Below are 19,163 nucleotides of genomic sequence, written 5' to 3'. Positions count from 1 at the left end.
GGAATAGATGTAGGTCACCTGCCATCTTCAATGAGAGTAGATAACTGGTGCCTTTGATCTGTCCAAGGCACAGATCAAATATATTAAATATAGAGTCCACACTCTGCTGGACCCAAAAGAAGGAAAATCTGAAGCCTTCACTCTGGGACAGCTAGAGGCTACTGGACACAGGTCAGGTCTGTAACACTGTTGTATACCCATTGTAACCTGCTAAGAGAAGTGTTGCCTTCTCTGAGCTCCAGGAAAACTCAGTTTTCTTAAGGGCCCACGGCCAGAGAGGTCACTCCATTTGCACCTTCTATGCCATCAGTTTGTGCTAAAATCTGTATACGGGGATAAGAAATTGGTTTCCTCTCTGATTAGTGATCTTCTCTCAGTGTCATGAGAAGATGCAGGCAGCATTAAACTCTGAGTCTATGTCCCCTATTGAAAGTTCTACTCATCTAGAAAAAAATGGCTTTCTCCAAATACCCAACAGGAATTAGAAAATTGTTACCAGTCAGTTACATCAGCCATTATTTAATCTTCCATATTTAAGGTGAGAGAATGTAATATAGCAGTTCCCTTTGTGTTTTTCAGTTATCCAAGTATCTCAGCAAACAAGTTGAAACACTCTGTTTTATGTTTACTTTCCTTCTGCTTTAATATATAAAAACAAAAACTTTTGGATAATTTTATATATCTACTCTAATTATTAAAAAGTCTAACTTAACTCTCCCATTCAGTTTTCTATTTTTTTGAATCTGTCAATAAGTATCAGTTTTTAAAAGTACCATGTATAGTTACCAGGTCATGAATTGCATGATAAGGATAAGAATGAAAGTCATTCACTACCCTAATAAGAATATTAATAATGATCACAGTGATGAAAGCTCTCTTTCCTGAAGTTAAGTGTCATTGCAGAAAATACCACAGGCTGAGCTATATGCAGACATTAGCCAGATAGGGTCCAAGATGGAATAGTTGGTCTGTGTACACATCCGGGGAATTTCTTCCACTCTGCTTTTACCAGACATCATTGCCTTTTTCAATTTATACACACTGACCTCCATGGTCTCAATGCATCTTGCTGTACTTCACTCTCATTTCATACTCCATTGTATCACACTTTCGAGAGCACTGGTGCTGTTTGTTTTCCTTACTTTTTATTTGGCATGTTATATAGTCCTTAAAACAGCACTGATACTCAGGGGAGGAAAGTAGGAAACTGTGCCTGATTAATATGCAAAGCTGATAATCCTCCTCACATAACAGAGTTGACAGAGTGTAATTAAACATGCACATTATTTCCATGATGTTGTTCACTGAGGTCATGTCTGAAATTCACAGTACAATTCTTAGTTTTTATAAAGTGGATGCTGGACAACAGGGAATTTTGACTTATCCTAAAGCATAGAAAATTAAAACCAGAATGTGAAATAATATAAACAATTTCAACAGCTTGCTCTTCTCTGAAATTCAGAAACTGATTCTTTAATGGTATCAGATCCTTAAAAAGTAAGAGAGGAATTATTAACTAAGCTCCTATAGGTTTCTGTATCAGATGTGTTGTTTCCCTATTTGTACTGTTTCCTACATATCTGGTAGTAGGACTAACTCTTCCAAAAGGTGAAAAGGCATTAATTCTTATTCATTAACAGGAATTTACATACTATCATAATTAGTAGAATATTGAAACCCCAGAATCAGTAACTCATGTGGCTCTCTTAACTCCTAGAGCTGACCATAAACACTAGCCTCCAGAATAAATATTCATCCTTCTGATAATATAGATCTACCCTCAACACAAACTATCATCTCTGTGTGATTGAATATGTAAGAAAAGTAAATAACACTATCAAAAACAGTTAAATTGTGTTCTTCTTGGGTTAAAATTAACAGGTATGCATAGCTTTCTGTAAATGACCTAAACAACCTTCTGTAAATAACCAGCAGCATTTTGTCAAGACACATCACTTCAGTTTTTAAAAGCCTGTTAAGTTATACTCTTAGCATCATGTGGACAAATCAAACAAACAAACAAACAAAAAAACATTCTGACTGGTGAGCTAATTTTTTTATACTGCCTTCAAGAGCCTGTAACTCTTAAGTTTCCTACTAATTTAATTTTTTTATGTTTATTTATTTCTGAGAGTGAGAGAGACAGAGCATGAGTGGAGGAGGGGCGGTGAGAGAGGAAGACACAGAATCTGAAGCAGGTTCCAGCCTCCGAGAGGTCAGCACAGAGCCCAACATGGGGCTCAAACTCATGGACCGCGAGATTATGACCTGTGCCGAAGTCAGACGCTTAACCAACTGAGACACCCAGGCACCCCAAGTTTTCTACTAATTTAAATTACAAGAATCAATTTGTAAAATATTACGGTGAGGGGTGATCTAATGTTAGCCAAACAATTGTAAGTTTAATTACTCTTTACTACTGTCTGCATTTAGGAATTAACACTATGTGGGCCTTAGGCTTTTCTAAGTACCTCATTTATGAAACCTCACAGTCTTAGATTTAAAGTCAAGAGAGAGAGATATGAACACAGGATGTCAGCACACCTCTAGTAGATCAAATTGATTACTATCTTAATTTTCTAACACCAACTCTCTTAAGAACTTAAATATCTGTTACATATATATGTATGTATATATGTGTATAAATATTCACATATATCAAATCTAAATGTCAGCAGTTTTAAGGAACAAATGTTTATTTTTTATTTATGCTACATGTCCAACAGGTGTTGAGAGAGGATTCTAATCCACGTTCACAAGAGCTACATTAATGAAGATTCCACCATTTTATGACACTCTATCTCAACTTAAAACTTCAAATCTACTGAAGACATAGAAAGTAAGTATGGAGAAATCAAGCACTGCCTTTCTACAAATTTGGCCCAGAAGTAACAAGCATCACTTCACATAATAGCCCACTGGCCTGAATTAGCCAGGCAGCACCTAACATTGAAAGAGTTAAGAAACACTGTTTTCTTTTTTTTTATCATAAGGAGAAATGAACTGATGAGCATTACCCATGTTATCACAACTACTTAATCAATGTGCATACAGTAGAGGGTCTTTGATTTCCCTCTCAGATAGAAATGACCTTCTGCCTTTCTCAACTGCCCAAGAATTTAAGGCCCAGATCCAATGCTACTTTCTCCAAAAAACTCTCTCTGATATTCCTCACTTGAAGCTACTGTTGACAGTTGATCTAGGAATTATTGCTCAGCTCTTAACCTTTATGCTATTTTGTTTTCTTCAACAGTCATGATTATATGTACATCTTATCCCTCATAGATGGTCAACTCTTTGAGGTCAGAGATCATGCCTCATTTACCTTTTCTCCCATATTTCCTCCCTCAAGTTCCTACCATAGCATTTATCTTAGTAAATCTATAATAAGTGTTTTGTTAAGGGGCGCCTGGGTGGCTTAGTCGGTTAAGGGTCCGACTTTCACTTAGGTCATGATCTCGCGGTCCGTGGGTTCGAGCCCCGCATCGGGCTCTGTGCTGACTGCCAGCTCAGAGCCTGGAGCCTGTTTCAGTCTGTGACTCCCTCTCTCTCTGACCCTCCCATGCTCACGCTGTCTCTCTCTCTCCTAGAAATAAATCATTAAAAAAAAAAAAATAAGTGTTTTGTTAACTGGGTGGGAGAGTAAGTTGACACAAATCAGACATTTATCCCTTATGTAATAATAATTCTAAATTAAAAGTACCTTGTTATTTTATTTCATTTTATCTTATTTCAAAATAAAGTAATTCTACTCTACTAAATTTCTGAATAATGCAATGCTAATTGTTTTACCAATCTCTTAACCTTGAACAAAACTTAACAGTTAGCAGTTAGCACTTAACACTAGTTGAACACTTAACACGTAAGACTAACGAAATTAATCATTTGCTTCAACACTTTCATTTTTAATAAATCCCAGAAAAGTAGCCTGCTATTAAAATATAACCCAAAGTCTATTAAAATCAATGGAGTTTAGTCTTTACAATAGTTTTCTTTTCTCAGACAGAATAAACGTGGCAATTCTAGTTACCTAAACATTGAAATTGACATTTATTTTTGAAATAGTAATTTTTATGTTTTTATTTCTTTGGAGAAACTAATTTCTTTGCAGAAATTGGCTATAAACCTTTTAATCTAGAAATTATATTTTTTTCTGGAAAAACATATGGTTAATTTTGTGAATAATGAAACACTAACATGGTCAAACATTACAATTTTTTTTCTTTTATTTTATAAACTTTCTTTTAATTGGGGTATTATTTTCCTGTAATTTCCTTTGTATGTAAAAACATGATATGTCAACGCATATGTAAATTAGTATTTCTGAAAACTGTTTTAAAAAATATCTTATTTATTTATTTTGAGAGAGAGCAAGCATGCACACAAATGGGGAGGAGCAAACAGAGAAGGAGAGAGAGAATCCCACGCAGCCTCCACGCTGTCAGCACAGAACCTGACGCAGGTCTCAATCTCATTAACCATGGTATCATGACCTGTGCCAAAATCAAAAGTCCAATGTTTAACCAACTGAGCCATCCAGGCACCCCAGTTATTATGAAAAATTTAATATCATTGGATATATTTTTGATGAAAACAATCATGAACAAAATTGAATTTTTCTTTGACCTCAAGACATTGTTCTCCTTTGTTGTGCTATAATTATGTAATTTCTCATTGCACTGCATATACTTTGAGGATATTAAGAGAGTGTGTTTTACTCCACTGTCTATGTGATCACTTGACTTTTCATATTTTTAAAACTCTTATTGATATTGCTTACCACCAAATGTACTTTACACATACACAAAGCTGCAAACAAAATGCCAAATGAAACTGGATACCAGATAAACAAAAAGTCCCTGCTCCTTTTACTACATTAGATAAGATTTAAGAATACTAGAAGAATAAAATAACCAGTCTTTTGACTGTACTCTTTCCCCTAAGTACTCTTTAATTCCTGTCCTTAAGCTATTCAACATCTATAATATTAAATATTTAATATATGTTTATTAATAGCTATTCTATCCTCTGTACATTATTATTTCTGATGTTTATTGAGCTCTATCAAACATCTTACATGTTAGTTTGATGTATGAAAGAATATACAAACACTAAAAAATGTGCTTAATGTTAGAGAAAAAGGAATTTCCTGAAGAATAGCAGTTAACTATGAAAATTCAGAAAACCTGTGAAAAATATGGACAGTTATTTAGAATTTTATAGGGTGAAAATACTTCTATTTATAATAATGTAGCAAATAATAACTTTTAGGATTCTCATTACTTTAGTATTCTAAACAGGATCCTCATTATTAACAGTTTATAAATAAATCAGAGTTAAAGAAAAAGTCAGAATACCTATGGAACCCCTTAGGCTTCCTGTAATTTTTGAGGTAATCTATGTCTTCTAGCTAATATTTGCAGGTAGATACGTTTCTCATATATTCTGCTGTGGATAGTGCACAGATTAGCACACTTATAAACTAAATTTTAGTCTTAATTCTGACTGATTATACTAAAAGAAAAGAAGCCAGGCAATTCATCAAAACTGTCCCATATATACTCTATAGAAATTAGAATTTATAAAATTCCTTAAGAGAGTCAAATATAAAGGCCCAAATAAGCACTCTGACTGGTTTTACTTCAAAGCAAGAGAAGTTTGGTGACACTCTTCTTTGCATATATACAAGAGCAACTCAAGTAACAGTTGTGGTGGTTCATAATCTTTCCTATTTTTGTACCTAATCAATAATTCAATCAAAGAATGAGGGTTGCATTATGATAAGAAAGAAATTTCTTGAAGAATGAGTTAGAGGAGTACCTAGGTGGCTCTGCTGGTTAAGTGTCAGACTCTTGATTTTGGCTCAGGTCATGATCTCCTGGTTCCTGAGTTTATGCCCTGCGTTGGGCTCTGCATGTGGTGTCTGGTTGGGACTCTCTCTCTCCTTGTCTCTCTGCCCCTCTCCACTGGCATTCTTCTCCCCGCCCCCGAATAAATAAATAAACTTAAAAACAAAATAAGGTAGAGAAAGCATTTTGTACTTGAGGACTTAATTAGATGATCCTCTTATAACAAGAAACAAAGTGGCTAAAATGCAAGCTCTGAGAAGGTGCTACGAATCTCCCACATTAACTAGTAGTATAACCCCATGATGGTAACATGAAACTTCAGTTTCTTTATGTACCGGAAAGAGTAAAAGAATAATATTCACATCATGAAATGGTTTTGCAGACTAACTGTGATATAATAAGGTGCTTAGAACACTGCCTGACATAACAGCACTACTGGCCAAAAAATATGTATGCAGGTGTTTGCGCGTACGTGTGTGTGTGTGTGTGTGTGTGTGTATTAGTCTTTAATTAACTCCACAATGTGCCCACTGCTCATTTTGGACTTAGAATTTGGAAAATCAAGTGTAGAATGATGTCTCTTTTCCTATCAAAATATTGCCCATCCACTGAGGCTGATGAAAGTCCCACCAGCTCCATGAATCTTTTCCCAACCTTTCAGACCTCCATAAATCTGTCTCTACTTTTCATCTCCGCAGCACATATTGTATATCCCAAGGTGTACAGGGAAATGTTGCAGAAGATACTGCATGGCATGTTGATAAGATTAACCTTAGTTCAGAGCCAAAGCTTAGTCAATAAAACGCTTTGAATATGGGTTAAGTTTCTAGAAGTATGATTTGTAAGCCAAAGAGCATTTGTATTTTATTTTTTTGCATGTTTTGCCAAACTTTCCTTCTGGAAAGTTATAACCATCTCCGCTGCCCACAATAATGTATTTTTTTAAGGTGACACTATTATTATATCAGCATTTTATCATAGAAAGTAAGCATTCACATCTTTTAAAGGGATGCTCAGTTGGATTAATCAGATTTTAAATCAAGGAGCATTTCTAAAAGTGGATTCATTCTATGGGAGATACTCAGGACATGATAAAAATAAGCTTAGAAAATTTCTTGTCCAAATAATTTTTACTAGTGTCTTTATTGCAGGCCTTCTCAGACTTTTTAATATGCTACAGTGTACTATAAATCTCTAAAAGAAATGTATATTGGACCACATTTCCCAAACACATTTGGTCATGGAATATTTTTCTCAGAGTATTTCAAGGAAATGATGTCTCATAGATACTTTGGGAAATGCTATTTGTCACTTACTCATATATCAGCAAATTTGCTATCTGTTTCAGGTATAGAATTTATTCTCTCTCCAATGGGATGGGAAGTACTTACTTTGTCTTACAGTCTCTGTATTCTGCATAACTACCACAACATATGCCACAGAAAAGGTGTGAAATAAATCTTTGCTGATTAGCTGACAGATTACATATTTAACAAAAGAAAATTATATGTGCTAGAAGTTCAAACAGAGTACATGAGAAAGTAAAGCTCCTATTTAAGTAGGACCCAAAGCCATTTCCATCTTTTTAACTAATGAAAATACTCTTGGCTTTTATTATGCACAGAAGTGTCATTAAATGCTGCAGTACATTAACAGTGACTATATTCTAACTACAATTAAGCAAACACTAGTTACAGCACTTTTTTAAAACTTTATCACCAATATATTTGTCTTAACAACAAGACACACTCCACTAAACACTTCATCTTGCAGTCTTAATAACTCAAAACACTTGAGATCCCAAAACATTCATAGTGGCTCTTTTTGTGGGGAATAAAAAAATATTTTTCATATCTAAAGAAGATACTTTTAAGTTGAAAAGGCTGTAGCTTAAAATAATCACATAATTGTATGGTGACACCAAAGAATCAATTCCTAACTATGAGAAGTTTAAAAAAAGGAACAGTTAATAATCACTATGACTATTAGAACCAACTGCTCTCTCTACCCATATCTTTTAAGATATCTTAAGCCTATTAATATGATCCTATATTAAGTAATCAACTATTATTTGAGGAACAGAAAGGCACTGAGTAAAATCACAACTGTTGATTTTAAATACTTGATATCTGCTCAGAAGGCAACACATTTTCAGTAATTAAAGCAGAGGTTTAAAAGTTGAAACTGTTTTCCCACTTCACTGTTGCCTGACTAAAGTACATCATGCTACCTGTTTTAAAGTACAATATATTTCATTTGGAGACGTTTTGTGGAATGCTCAGACTCTCAACACAAGACAAATACCATATTTAATATTTTAGTAAAAGTAAAAAACACTGGCTCAAATTTTCTTTGGATCTTGTCTAACCGTAAGATCCTTCTATAATTTATTGGTCAACTACTGTGAGGACTCCTTTTCATACACTACATTTTAATTCTCTCAACACTTAACTTCCCTTTTCAGATGTGCAAACAGAGACTTACACAAAGTAAGAAACTTGCCTAAAGTTTCACAGCTAGCAGGTAGTGAGAACAGGTTTCAGTCTCAGAATCTACTTGGTTTTAAACCTGCTCTCCTTCCTCTACAATATGCTGGCTCTTCTCCATATTTTCATAGCCTCCAACAGAGTCTCCCATTTAGTATTTTAACATGTCCTATAAAACATGTAGATTTGTTAAATGAAAAATAAAAATTATGAAGATAAATACCTCAGTTTAACTTACTCAATAAGAAAGGGCAGGGGATGGAAAATGTATTCCAGAAAAAAAGCTATTGACCAATGCTTATTTATACAGTGAGCTGAGAATTTGGCCAATTTGTTCCATAAATGAACAAAGCTTAGAACACAAGACTTCCTACCTATAGCTACCAAAAGTCAAAACATAGATTGTTTTTCTGCTTGAAAATTTACCCAATATATATATTTGAAGATATATATATGTAAAAGAGAGAGCGAGGATTGAAGAGGCTAACTTGTTTAACAGATGAGGATATTCAGTGTTTATATACTTGCCTTTTGCTGGGAAGTCAGCCAAATTTCTAACTGAATCTAAGAAAGTATATATTTTATTATAGCTATGTGCATGTAAATGAACAGTGTATAAAATATAGGCAAGCCTCCTTTCAGTTTATTTAAACTCTAAGGGATCAGTATACCATTAAGAAAACATTCTGTTCTACCTTTCTCAGCAACTAAAGATATGAAGATGTCTTCAAAAATTATATATGTCATTTCAGAATTTCAATGTTTCTAGGACTCTAGACAATAGAGGTGACTTACTTTATGCTAAAAAAAAATACTGAAAACGCTATTTGGTCATACTTTATACATTTGCTTACTGGTTTTGTTAGGGGTATAGTTTATCATCTGAAACTTGTTCCACGGAAAAAGACTTTTATTCTATTGTTATTACTTTTATTCTCTTGAAAGTAGTAGGATTGCCACACAACTGACTCAAGCATAAGTGTCTCTAACATGTCTCAGAGGAGGGTATTAGATTGTTTCACTAAAATACAGCATGTTCTACTTTTTATTATTAATTATTAAGGGAAAGTTGCATTAGATAATTTATAACCTTAACATTAAATGAGTTCCTTAAAAAATAATATTTAATGAAAAGACTACATAACAAATTATAGGTTATAAGCTTCACTGGAATTTAATAAAAATACAAAAAAAGAGATAGTAATACTACCATACATGAAAGTCATTGTTTACATTAATCACAAGCAAAATATTATGACAAAGAATTTGAAGCTAATAAAATTTGAAGCTACTTTGAAGCAACGAATTTGAAGCTAATATCTGATAAATAAAGTTTTCCGACCGTGACAGGATGTTGTCAAAGTAGTTACTTATTTGAAAAGAAGAGTTTTAAAACACAATGAATCTTTATAATACTAGTATTGAAATGTGGGTAACCATAATATCATTTGTACCATATAAAATTTTGCTGATTATATTATACAAAAATGAAATGGTGAGTTATTGAAAAAATAATGAAAAGAATGCAAAGTTGAAGTTTAGAAATATTTTCATTATGAAAAATGTTTCACAGAATTTTAAAACCATTTATTAAATATAAGTTGTGATTAGACTACCTGATTGACTTCAACTGAGATGGAAATTCATTAGCTGATTTTCAATAAAATCTATGGCATAATTTCTAGCCAATAATTTTCTTTCTACATTTGGATCTATATACTTTTGTGAGAAATCATTTTTTAAAAAATTATAATAGCAATTAAAACCAATAAACCAGACTTTAGAAGCCGACTTTCAATTCCTGCAAGTTGAAGTCTTAGGCCAATTTAATAAAAATAATGATTCATATACAATTTCTTTACCTCACAAAAAATGCTAGCACTATTCTATTTCTGTATTTTAGCCAGAACAAAACTGCTTCTATCATGAATGAAAGCAAACACATTTCTTTAAAACATATATCAGTTATTTCATCATTTTGTTACCTTTTTAAATTTCTACCTTGCATATTTTATAAATATAGGACATGTATACATAATTCATAAGTAAATATAATGGAGGTATGTCCTTAAAGATATTTTATGTATGAATGTATGTATGTATTTTTTACAAATAGACATATTCAACAAAAATATTTTTAGAAACTATGGTTTTCACAAATGACACTTTTAGGCCCCAACTTTGTACAAACTTCTTTCTTTGGGTAGTTATCTAGTTGCACTTTATTGTTTAACCAAAAGTAGTATGTAGGATTCATGAAAATAGAACAAAATTATTGCCCAAATGATGACATGTTCATGTACTTTATTTTACTTTTTAAATTTTTTAATGTTTATTTATGAGAGAGAGATACGGAGCGTGGGTGGGAGAGGGGCAGAGAGTGAAGGAGACGCAGATTCTGAAGCAGGTCCTAGGCTCTGAGCTGTCATCACAGAACCTGATGTGGAGTCCAAATCCATGAACTGCGAGATCATGACCTGAGCCAAAGTCAGACACCTAACTGACTGTATCACCCATGTGCCCAGATGTATTCATTTTATAATGTGAACTGTGTTAGAGACCTATCAAATCAGCTATCGCTCTAAATGATTATAGGACACTTGTAGGACATTTTATGAACATGCAGTTACCTGGGCTTTAGGAAAGTTGCTGTAGCATCCAGTAAATATCCTATGGGACTAAGAATACTCATAATTACTTTAGAACAAAGATAGTACTTTAAGAATTATTTATCAGAAACTCTGTCTCAATAACAGATCATTGTAATTTAATTCACAGTGGTCTCATGCACTCAGGCATTTTATTCGGGAAAGTATTGGATAAAGATTTACAAGGTCTGGCTTCTTGACCTGTAACTAGCAAGTGTTTTGGGTGCTGATCCCTTATTTGTTAAGTTGTTGGAGAAGATCTTCAATATCCCCTCCAATTCTGTGAAATATTGTGTTCAGATTGTCCTGAGTGGCACAAATGAAAGGAATATTAAGTACAGCAAAATCCTCTATGTAGAGAGAAGTATTAATGTGATTGTTATTTAGTGTTTATTTTAAATTTATATGTACAATGTACATTGCTTAATGAAATAAACATTTTGGATCCCAAGAAGTTTATAAAATACATATACTTTCTAATAATTTAAATTTATTATTAGAAAGACACAAATACATAAAACAGATCATTATCTCCAGATTTCTCTGCTAGGATATTAGCAAAATGCAAATGGAAAATGGCAATGCTTCTTTCTTCTTCTTCTTTTTTTTTTTTTTTTAGTGTTTTATTTATTTCTGAGAGAGAGACAGACAAACAGCACGAGCAGGGGAGGGTCATAGAGAGAAGGAGAGAGAGAAGGAGACACAGAATCTGAAACAGACTCCACGCTCTGAGCTAGCTGTCAGCACAGAGCCCGACGCGGGGCTCAAACCCACGAACCGTGAGATCATGACCTGAGCCGAAGTCAGATGCCTAACCGACTAAGCCACCCTCAGACACAATTGTGAAAACTGTGTAAATGATGAAAGTATAATATTCACATTAAAAAGTCTCCATGCATAAGTTGTATTGTTTACAACTTGAAAAATTACTTAAGATGAGTTATATGAACAAAATAAAAATAATTGATAGTGTATAATAAAAATGTACTTGTTCAATATTGAATACTGGTAAAATTTGAAAAGACAGACTATGGACTATATGAAAACCAACAATAATGATTTACTAGTCATTCAATTATAACCCAGACATGAAAACTAACATTATAGAATGACACCTCTTTGTGTTAGCATAGTTAAGCCAAAATTAAAAGGTAAAACTATATCTTTTTTATATAAAGTTTCTTTATTTATTTTTGAGAGAGAGAGAGCGAGAGAGAGGGAACATGTGTGTGTATGAGAACAAGCATGAGAGGGGAAAGGAAGGAGGAAGAGAGATCATGACCTGAGCCAAAATTGTCAGACATTTAACTGCCTGAGCCACCAAGTGACCCCTAAAAGGTAAAACTGTATCTAACCTATTGGTGAAGCAATGCATGTGAGAAAAGATGGAAAGGCTTGTTGCAACAAGTGAAATTATATCATTCCATCTAATTATATCAACAAAGATATGAGAAAAATGGGTTGGTTGCATACAGAGCTAAAAGAAATTGTGCACATAAGAGGTGAACATGACTATCACTTGTGTCCTGCTAACCCTTCTGTGATACAATCCCTGGCATGACAGAGAGTGCTCTTCTTCAGGTTTAACAGGAAGTACTGTCAAAGAGACAAGAGCTCTGGCATGAAAGGATGCAGGGCCGGGTTGAATATTTGCAGGCTTTAATTGGTGGTGATGTTGCTGCAGCCATGCCAATCTCGTCATCCTCTCAAAGTCTTCTTGAGCTCCCTTTGTTCCCATATTCTCAGCAAAAGAGAGTATTTTCTGTTTGGTTTCACCATCTTTCTGTTTAGCTAGGTAAGAACATGGTCTGAGAATAGGGGAGGAGTGGATCTCTAAAGAAAACAAAACAGATGGGGCGCCTGGGTAGCTCAGTCAGTTAAGCTTGGGACTCTTGATTTCAGCTCAGGTCATAATTTAACGCTTGGTGAAATCAAGCCCCTGCATCAGGCTCTGCACAGACAGCATGGGACCTGCTTGGGATTCTCTCCGTCTTTCCTTGCTCCACCCCTGTTCCTGCTTTCTCTCTCTCAAAATAAATAAATATACATTTTTAAAAAGCTTAACTAGTTGATTGCTATTAAGAATCAAAACCTTCCAATCCTTTGTTTGCAAAGATTCAAAATAGCCTTACAAGCTTCTAATGACTAGGTTATGTGTACTGACTTTATTTAAGAAATAATAAGCCAACTCCCATTTCAATGCCATTGAAATAAGTTTACCTACACCTCTTAGAAACTGAGATAGCCACTTATTTAAAAAAGAGAAAATTTAATCATTTAATTATAATTAATATCTATCTGGAAGAGATTTACAAACATTTCTAAATAAGTAGCAAAAAATTACGTATTTCTTTTTCTTTTTTTTCATTGCATATTTAAAAATCTCATGAATGTTTGGTTCTTTTTGGAAAGAGGATTGAACAGAATATAAGAAAGAAAGAGATTGAAATGTAAACTACATTCTTTGCACTGTGCTGTGCACACAATAGTGACATTTCAACACTCAACTCCAATAATTCATGCTAAGAGAGCAAAGCAATAGAGCAGAAAATACCAAATTGCAAATAATACCAATATCATTTGGAATGCATGTGTTGCTTTCAGTTTGATTATAAATGCTCTTGATATTTTGGAATTTAAAGGCAGAGCTTCAAACTAAATCACAAAGCCAAGGTTAATAACTAATTCAGAAACAGATGGAAGGTTTCCTAGATTATTCATCCTCTACCTGGATTGCTCCCTCTTCCCTCTCTGTGCCCATTCCATCCCAGGCTGTAGAGACAAGGTAGTCTGGGCTTCTCATAACTTCTTCCTAAGCTTTCAGTTCGGGGAAGGAAGATAAATGCTCATTTGTACTTAAAAAATTATTTGCTGGGGGTTGAATTAGAGAGCAGTCTTCAAACATCCTTGACTTTCAGCTTTTAATGATTAACTCATTTAAAAACTCGGTCACTCAACACAACACAATCTTCCAGAACTAGGGAATTAATTGTGTTTAAAAAAATCCAATTTGCATATACTGAAGGCCTGTTCTTTAAGTGGCCTTAAATCTTATCTGGCCCTACGGTGGATATGAACAAACAGTCACTGTGGTCAGGTTGGTTACGGTGCTTCGTATACATCATTAACTGTCATCCTCACAGCTCTGTCTGACACATAGTACCAAATCCATTTTATCAGTGAAAAAATTGAGGTTTGAAGAAATTAAATAATTTACCTGAAGTCATATAGACAGAAAATATCAGAGGCGGAATTCAAAGTCTAAAACATGATGCTCTTTTCAACATACAAACTGATTCCAAGAGAAGGTAATGGACTTACTAAAATAAAAATAAATTATAATACTACCCAGGCTAAGAGTCTCTGGTATAAACATATCTTTGAAACAATCTATGTCACAATTATTTCATGGAATTGAGACATTTGCCTTTATATGTTGATCTCTTGAAAAGGTAACTCTTAAGAATTGATAATATACAAGCTTATAAAATAATCAAAGCCAAAAAAAAGGTTGACAAAATTTAGAAAATTTAGAAATTGCATGTTTTTCTATATAAGCTGTTACATAAAGCTTTGCTTTATTCCATTTTCTTACAATTTTAAGGAATGGATTAGTCTCAAGTACCTCCTTCATTTTAATTTACGTATTAACACTTTATGTTTTCAGAATTTGTACTCACTGGAATTATGGTCTCTTGTCTGTACTGAATTTTGAGATCCTGAAGAGAATAAATTCATCTTATTCACTCTGGGACTTGAGCAGCATTCAGCATGCCATCTAACAAGTTTTGTGAGATCTCAATAAATCTGTTAAATTTAATTTTCTCTTATATGCTTTAATTTGCTTTAAAGCAATCCTCCCATTGAAATGAAGATTAAATAGTGAAACAAAATATGAAGTTTTCAGACAGGATGATTTAGTCCTAAATAAACAAACAAAGAAATATATATATATATACACACATATATATATGTATATATATATATATGTATTGTTTATATTGCGTTATTATATGTATATAAATAGGCTTATGATTTGGTCCCATGTGGACATAACAACTACTTAATTGCCTAAATTTCCCACTTCACTAGTTTCTTTGAAGGCATATACAATGACAAAAAGAAAATTAACTATTTTCTTCTGGCTTTTTCTATTATTGTAATATTTGATGAATTCAAAATAATGTATGTTTATGTGAGTTATGAACCCTGATGTTAAAACTAACACTTGTGATCTCATCATTAAGTTAAACCTTAGATTATTACCATTACCTTCTCCCCAAATTCAGCCCTTGCCTTCCCAGTAGGGGAATTATCCTGATTTTCATATTTACCATTCTTCTTGCCTCCTTTTACAAATAGTTTTGACACATATTTGTGTATTGCTAAGTAATATATAGTTTAATTTTTATTCTATTTGAGCTTCATAAAAATGGGACTATATGTCATCCTTTACAATTTTTGCATTTATCATTCCACATTATGATTCTATAAGTCATTGTTCTAGATTTTAGCTATAATCCATTCATATTTATGTCCACTGACTAATATCCCATTGTGCAAATATACACAACTTCATCTTTTTTAACTCTAAATTTTTGGATTTTTTTCTTTAAACCTAAACTCTCAATCTTGACATTTCCAAAGAAACTTGGCCTTACCACTGATAGGAAAATTCTGATGAAAACTTATAGTAGTAGGAAATATTTCTAATATATGCATAAAATTATACTATTGATATATATAAGCATACATGCAATAAAAAGATACATCTCTAAGGCAATAACAAATTATCTCTCTAAAATCAATTAACTCTTCCATTGTCTGGAGTAGCATAACTAATTAAAACAAAGTGCTCTCTAATTAAAGTACCTATTATGTGTAGTTTCAAAGAACAGACTTTCCAGACTAAGAGTAATTATATATGAAAGAAAGTAAATTTCTGAATGAGGTTCTATGCCTCAGTGTATGATTTCAAGATTCCTAAAATAGTCAAATCAAATTCACAAAGGCCACGAAAAATAAAACATCTGACCCTAACAGTCATGTTTAATTAAATATATGAGAGAATTCATGTGAATACAGTGATCCTAACTACTTCCAAGCTTCGTGGAAAGTCACATGATTATCTTTGCTACTTTCCACAGAGAATGGTCTGAATAATTTAAGAAAACATCACTCTTATAATACTAAGAAGGGAGGATTTTCACCAGTGTAGCATTTCCAACCTGATTTAGATAAATCTCAAATTAATATACTGGTTTATTGCATGAAAACCTAAAATGCACTTTGTATCTGACTAATTTCTGCAAACTGTCCCTTATAATTTCGCCCAATTCACAGCTCTCACAAAATATCCACATGAGTGTACAATTTGAGATCTTTGAATGTATAAAATTCTTAGTGTTTTAAAATATAGCAGTAGATAACCATATTGGCAGCTGTTTTCCAAATTAGAAAAAGCTCTATTGTTCTTTATCAATCACTAGTCTACCCCATCAAGAAATGAAAATGAAAACACCTGTAAATTATAATTTTAACTGCATTTTTATGGAACTCTAATCCTTTTAAACTATATATTCATCTAGCATACATAAAGCCAAATATAAATGTGGAAGTTGATAATTTCAGTCCTAAAATCACATATTTAGAAATAACCATATTTATACTATTTTAAAAATGATTTTAAATTAATATGTTTGGAGTGATTCAGGCATAGAATACCTCTCTACTTCTATATTATATTGAAGGATTAAGGCAATGGGAAGGATATGGATGTTTAAATTTCATATGAAAACAGGGACACCTGGGTGGCTCAGTTGGTTAAGTATCTGACTTTGGCTCTGGTCATGATCTCACGGTTTGTGGGTTTGAGCCCAGTGTTGGGCTCTGTGCTGACAGCTACCTCAGAGCCTGGAGCCTGTTTCAGATTCTGTGTCTCCTTCTCTCTCTGACCCTCCCCTACTCACGCTGTCTGTCTCTCTCTCTCTCTCAGTAATAAATAAAAACATTAAAAATTTTTTAAATAAAAAATTTCAAATGAAAATAAAAATTTTTTAAAAGGAAACATTTAGTCCAACTTCTTTCATTTAGAAAGAAAAAAAAATCACACTCTCTGAAATGAGTCTTAATTCCAAAGAAGAGGGTCCCTAACTAGAGAGTGGCCCAATAGGGGTGTTCAGGCCCTGGGTGGTAAGGTTATCTGTCTGGGCTTGGACTATAGCTTCACTACTTCATAGCTGTGTGATTGCAGATAAGGTAATGAATCCCTATATGCATTATCTTTCTCATCTGAAGAATGAGATTAATTAGAGTGTATATTTCATTGAATGATAATAAGCATTAAATTGGCTTATTTATACAAAGCCCGATAGTAATGCTTGGTACATAGTAAGTACTCAAAAAATTTTGTATTCTGTTTATTAATTTGCAATTTGTCAGCCTATTCCCAATAACAGTACATGCTATCCTAGTTTAAACCTTTTATGTGCCTTTTTAAATTTTACTTTTAATATATTAAAAGTGTTTGGGGCGCCTGGGTGGCTTAGTCGGTTAAGTGTTCGACTTTCGCTTAGGTCATGATCTCGTGGTTCATGGGTTCGAGCCCTGCGTCGGGCTCTGTGCTGACTGCCAGCTCAGAGCCTGGAGCCTGTTTCAGAGTCTGTATCTCCCTCTCTCTCTGACCCTCCCCTGATCACGCTGTCTCTCTCTCTCCTAGAAATAAATAAAAATATTTTTTTTAAAAAGTGTTCATGTTAAAAAAAAACTTTATCAGGGAATGATTAGAGATTGCTCTACTTTTCAGACAAAAAATAAAATGTATTCTGCTTTTTAAGTTTTTCAAATAGTTATTATTTGTACAAGAGACTGTGTAAGTCTACTCTTCTTTAGGGTCTTAGAGAGAAATGAGAGTTGACTGTCCTTTTTCTCCTCCCTGACTTCTCAATTTAAATTGGTACATGAGCTAATGCATTTGGGACTTTGTGAAACTAGATCAATAATCTAGGGGATTCCTATGCATTCACTAAGGAAATGTCTACGTACCATGAATGGTACTGTTCTAGTACCATTATCTCAGTTTTCCATATCTGGTACAATAGGACTAATCACATTTTTAGTTTAGTGTTATTGCTAATAACTACAGAAGTCACAGAGAACTGAAGTATTGAAGGACAGGGTCAGCAGGCCTGAGACAAGGTGTGGAAATTCTCTTCACTTTGCTCTAAGGAAGTATAAGACTATAGCCAGCTGAGTAATATAAGAAATCTTCCATAAGTTATTGGCAAAGGACATCAGATTGAGCAATACTTTCAAAGGCAGCCACAAATAAACTTCTCTTAGCACACAACATACCAGGTCCTAGAAAATGTGAAACAGAACAGAAGACTCATACGAATGAAATATGGAAATATATGTTAACTGAACAATGTGAAAAATAAAAACAATGCAATCCTTGACAATCTAAAACATCAAATCCACCAAAGACTAAATAAACATAGTATTTTTTAAACAATGACAAAGCTGCACTTTACCAAGTAAGAGTTTTCCATAAAGGAAACAAAAATTATTTGCCAAGTACACCTATTTCAAAAAATACTAACTTAACAAATAAAACACCTGAACTGCAAAAACTAACCATTTCTGATACTCTCTACAACTCACCATGATTATGTCTAGGGATAAATTTTTGCATGTAACTTTCTGATGGTATATGGGAAACACACAGCTCACACAATAGGTATTCTGGGCTACAAAACTAAAAGGTGACTACTTGCTTGAATAAGATTTTACCTTATTTCTTTATGCATAATCTCACAAACTCCACAAACATTTAAAATAATTTACAATGGGGGCGCCTGGGTGGCTTAGTCGGTTAAGTGTCCGACTTTCGCTTAGGTCATGATCTCGCGGTTCGTGGGTTCGAGCCCCGCGTCGGGCTCTGTGCTGACTGCCGGCTCAGAGCCTGGAGCCTGTTTCAATCTGTGACTCTCTCTCTCTCTGACCCTCCCCTGCTCACGCTGTCTCTGTCTCTCTCTCCTAGAAATAAATAAAAACATTAAAAAAAATTTTTTAAATAATTTACAATGAATTCAATAATCCACAAAACAAAGTATTTTATATTATACTTGTTTGACAAAAATTCTATTACTAGAAACAAGCTGTCAACTCCTCCTCCTGGG

Source organism: Hyaena hyaena, unplaced genomic scaffold (genome assembly GCF_003009895.1).
Source record: "Hyaena hyaena isolate Hyena2069 unplaced genomic scaffold, ASM300989v1 scaffold_249, whole genome shotgun sequence".
Taxonomy (NCBI): domain Eukaryota; kingdom Metazoa; phylum Chordata; class Mammalia; order Carnivora; family Hyaenidae; genus Hyaena; species Hyaena hyaena.
The sequence above is the reverse complement of the archived record's forward strand: the minus strand, read 5'-3'. Positions refer to the sequence as shown.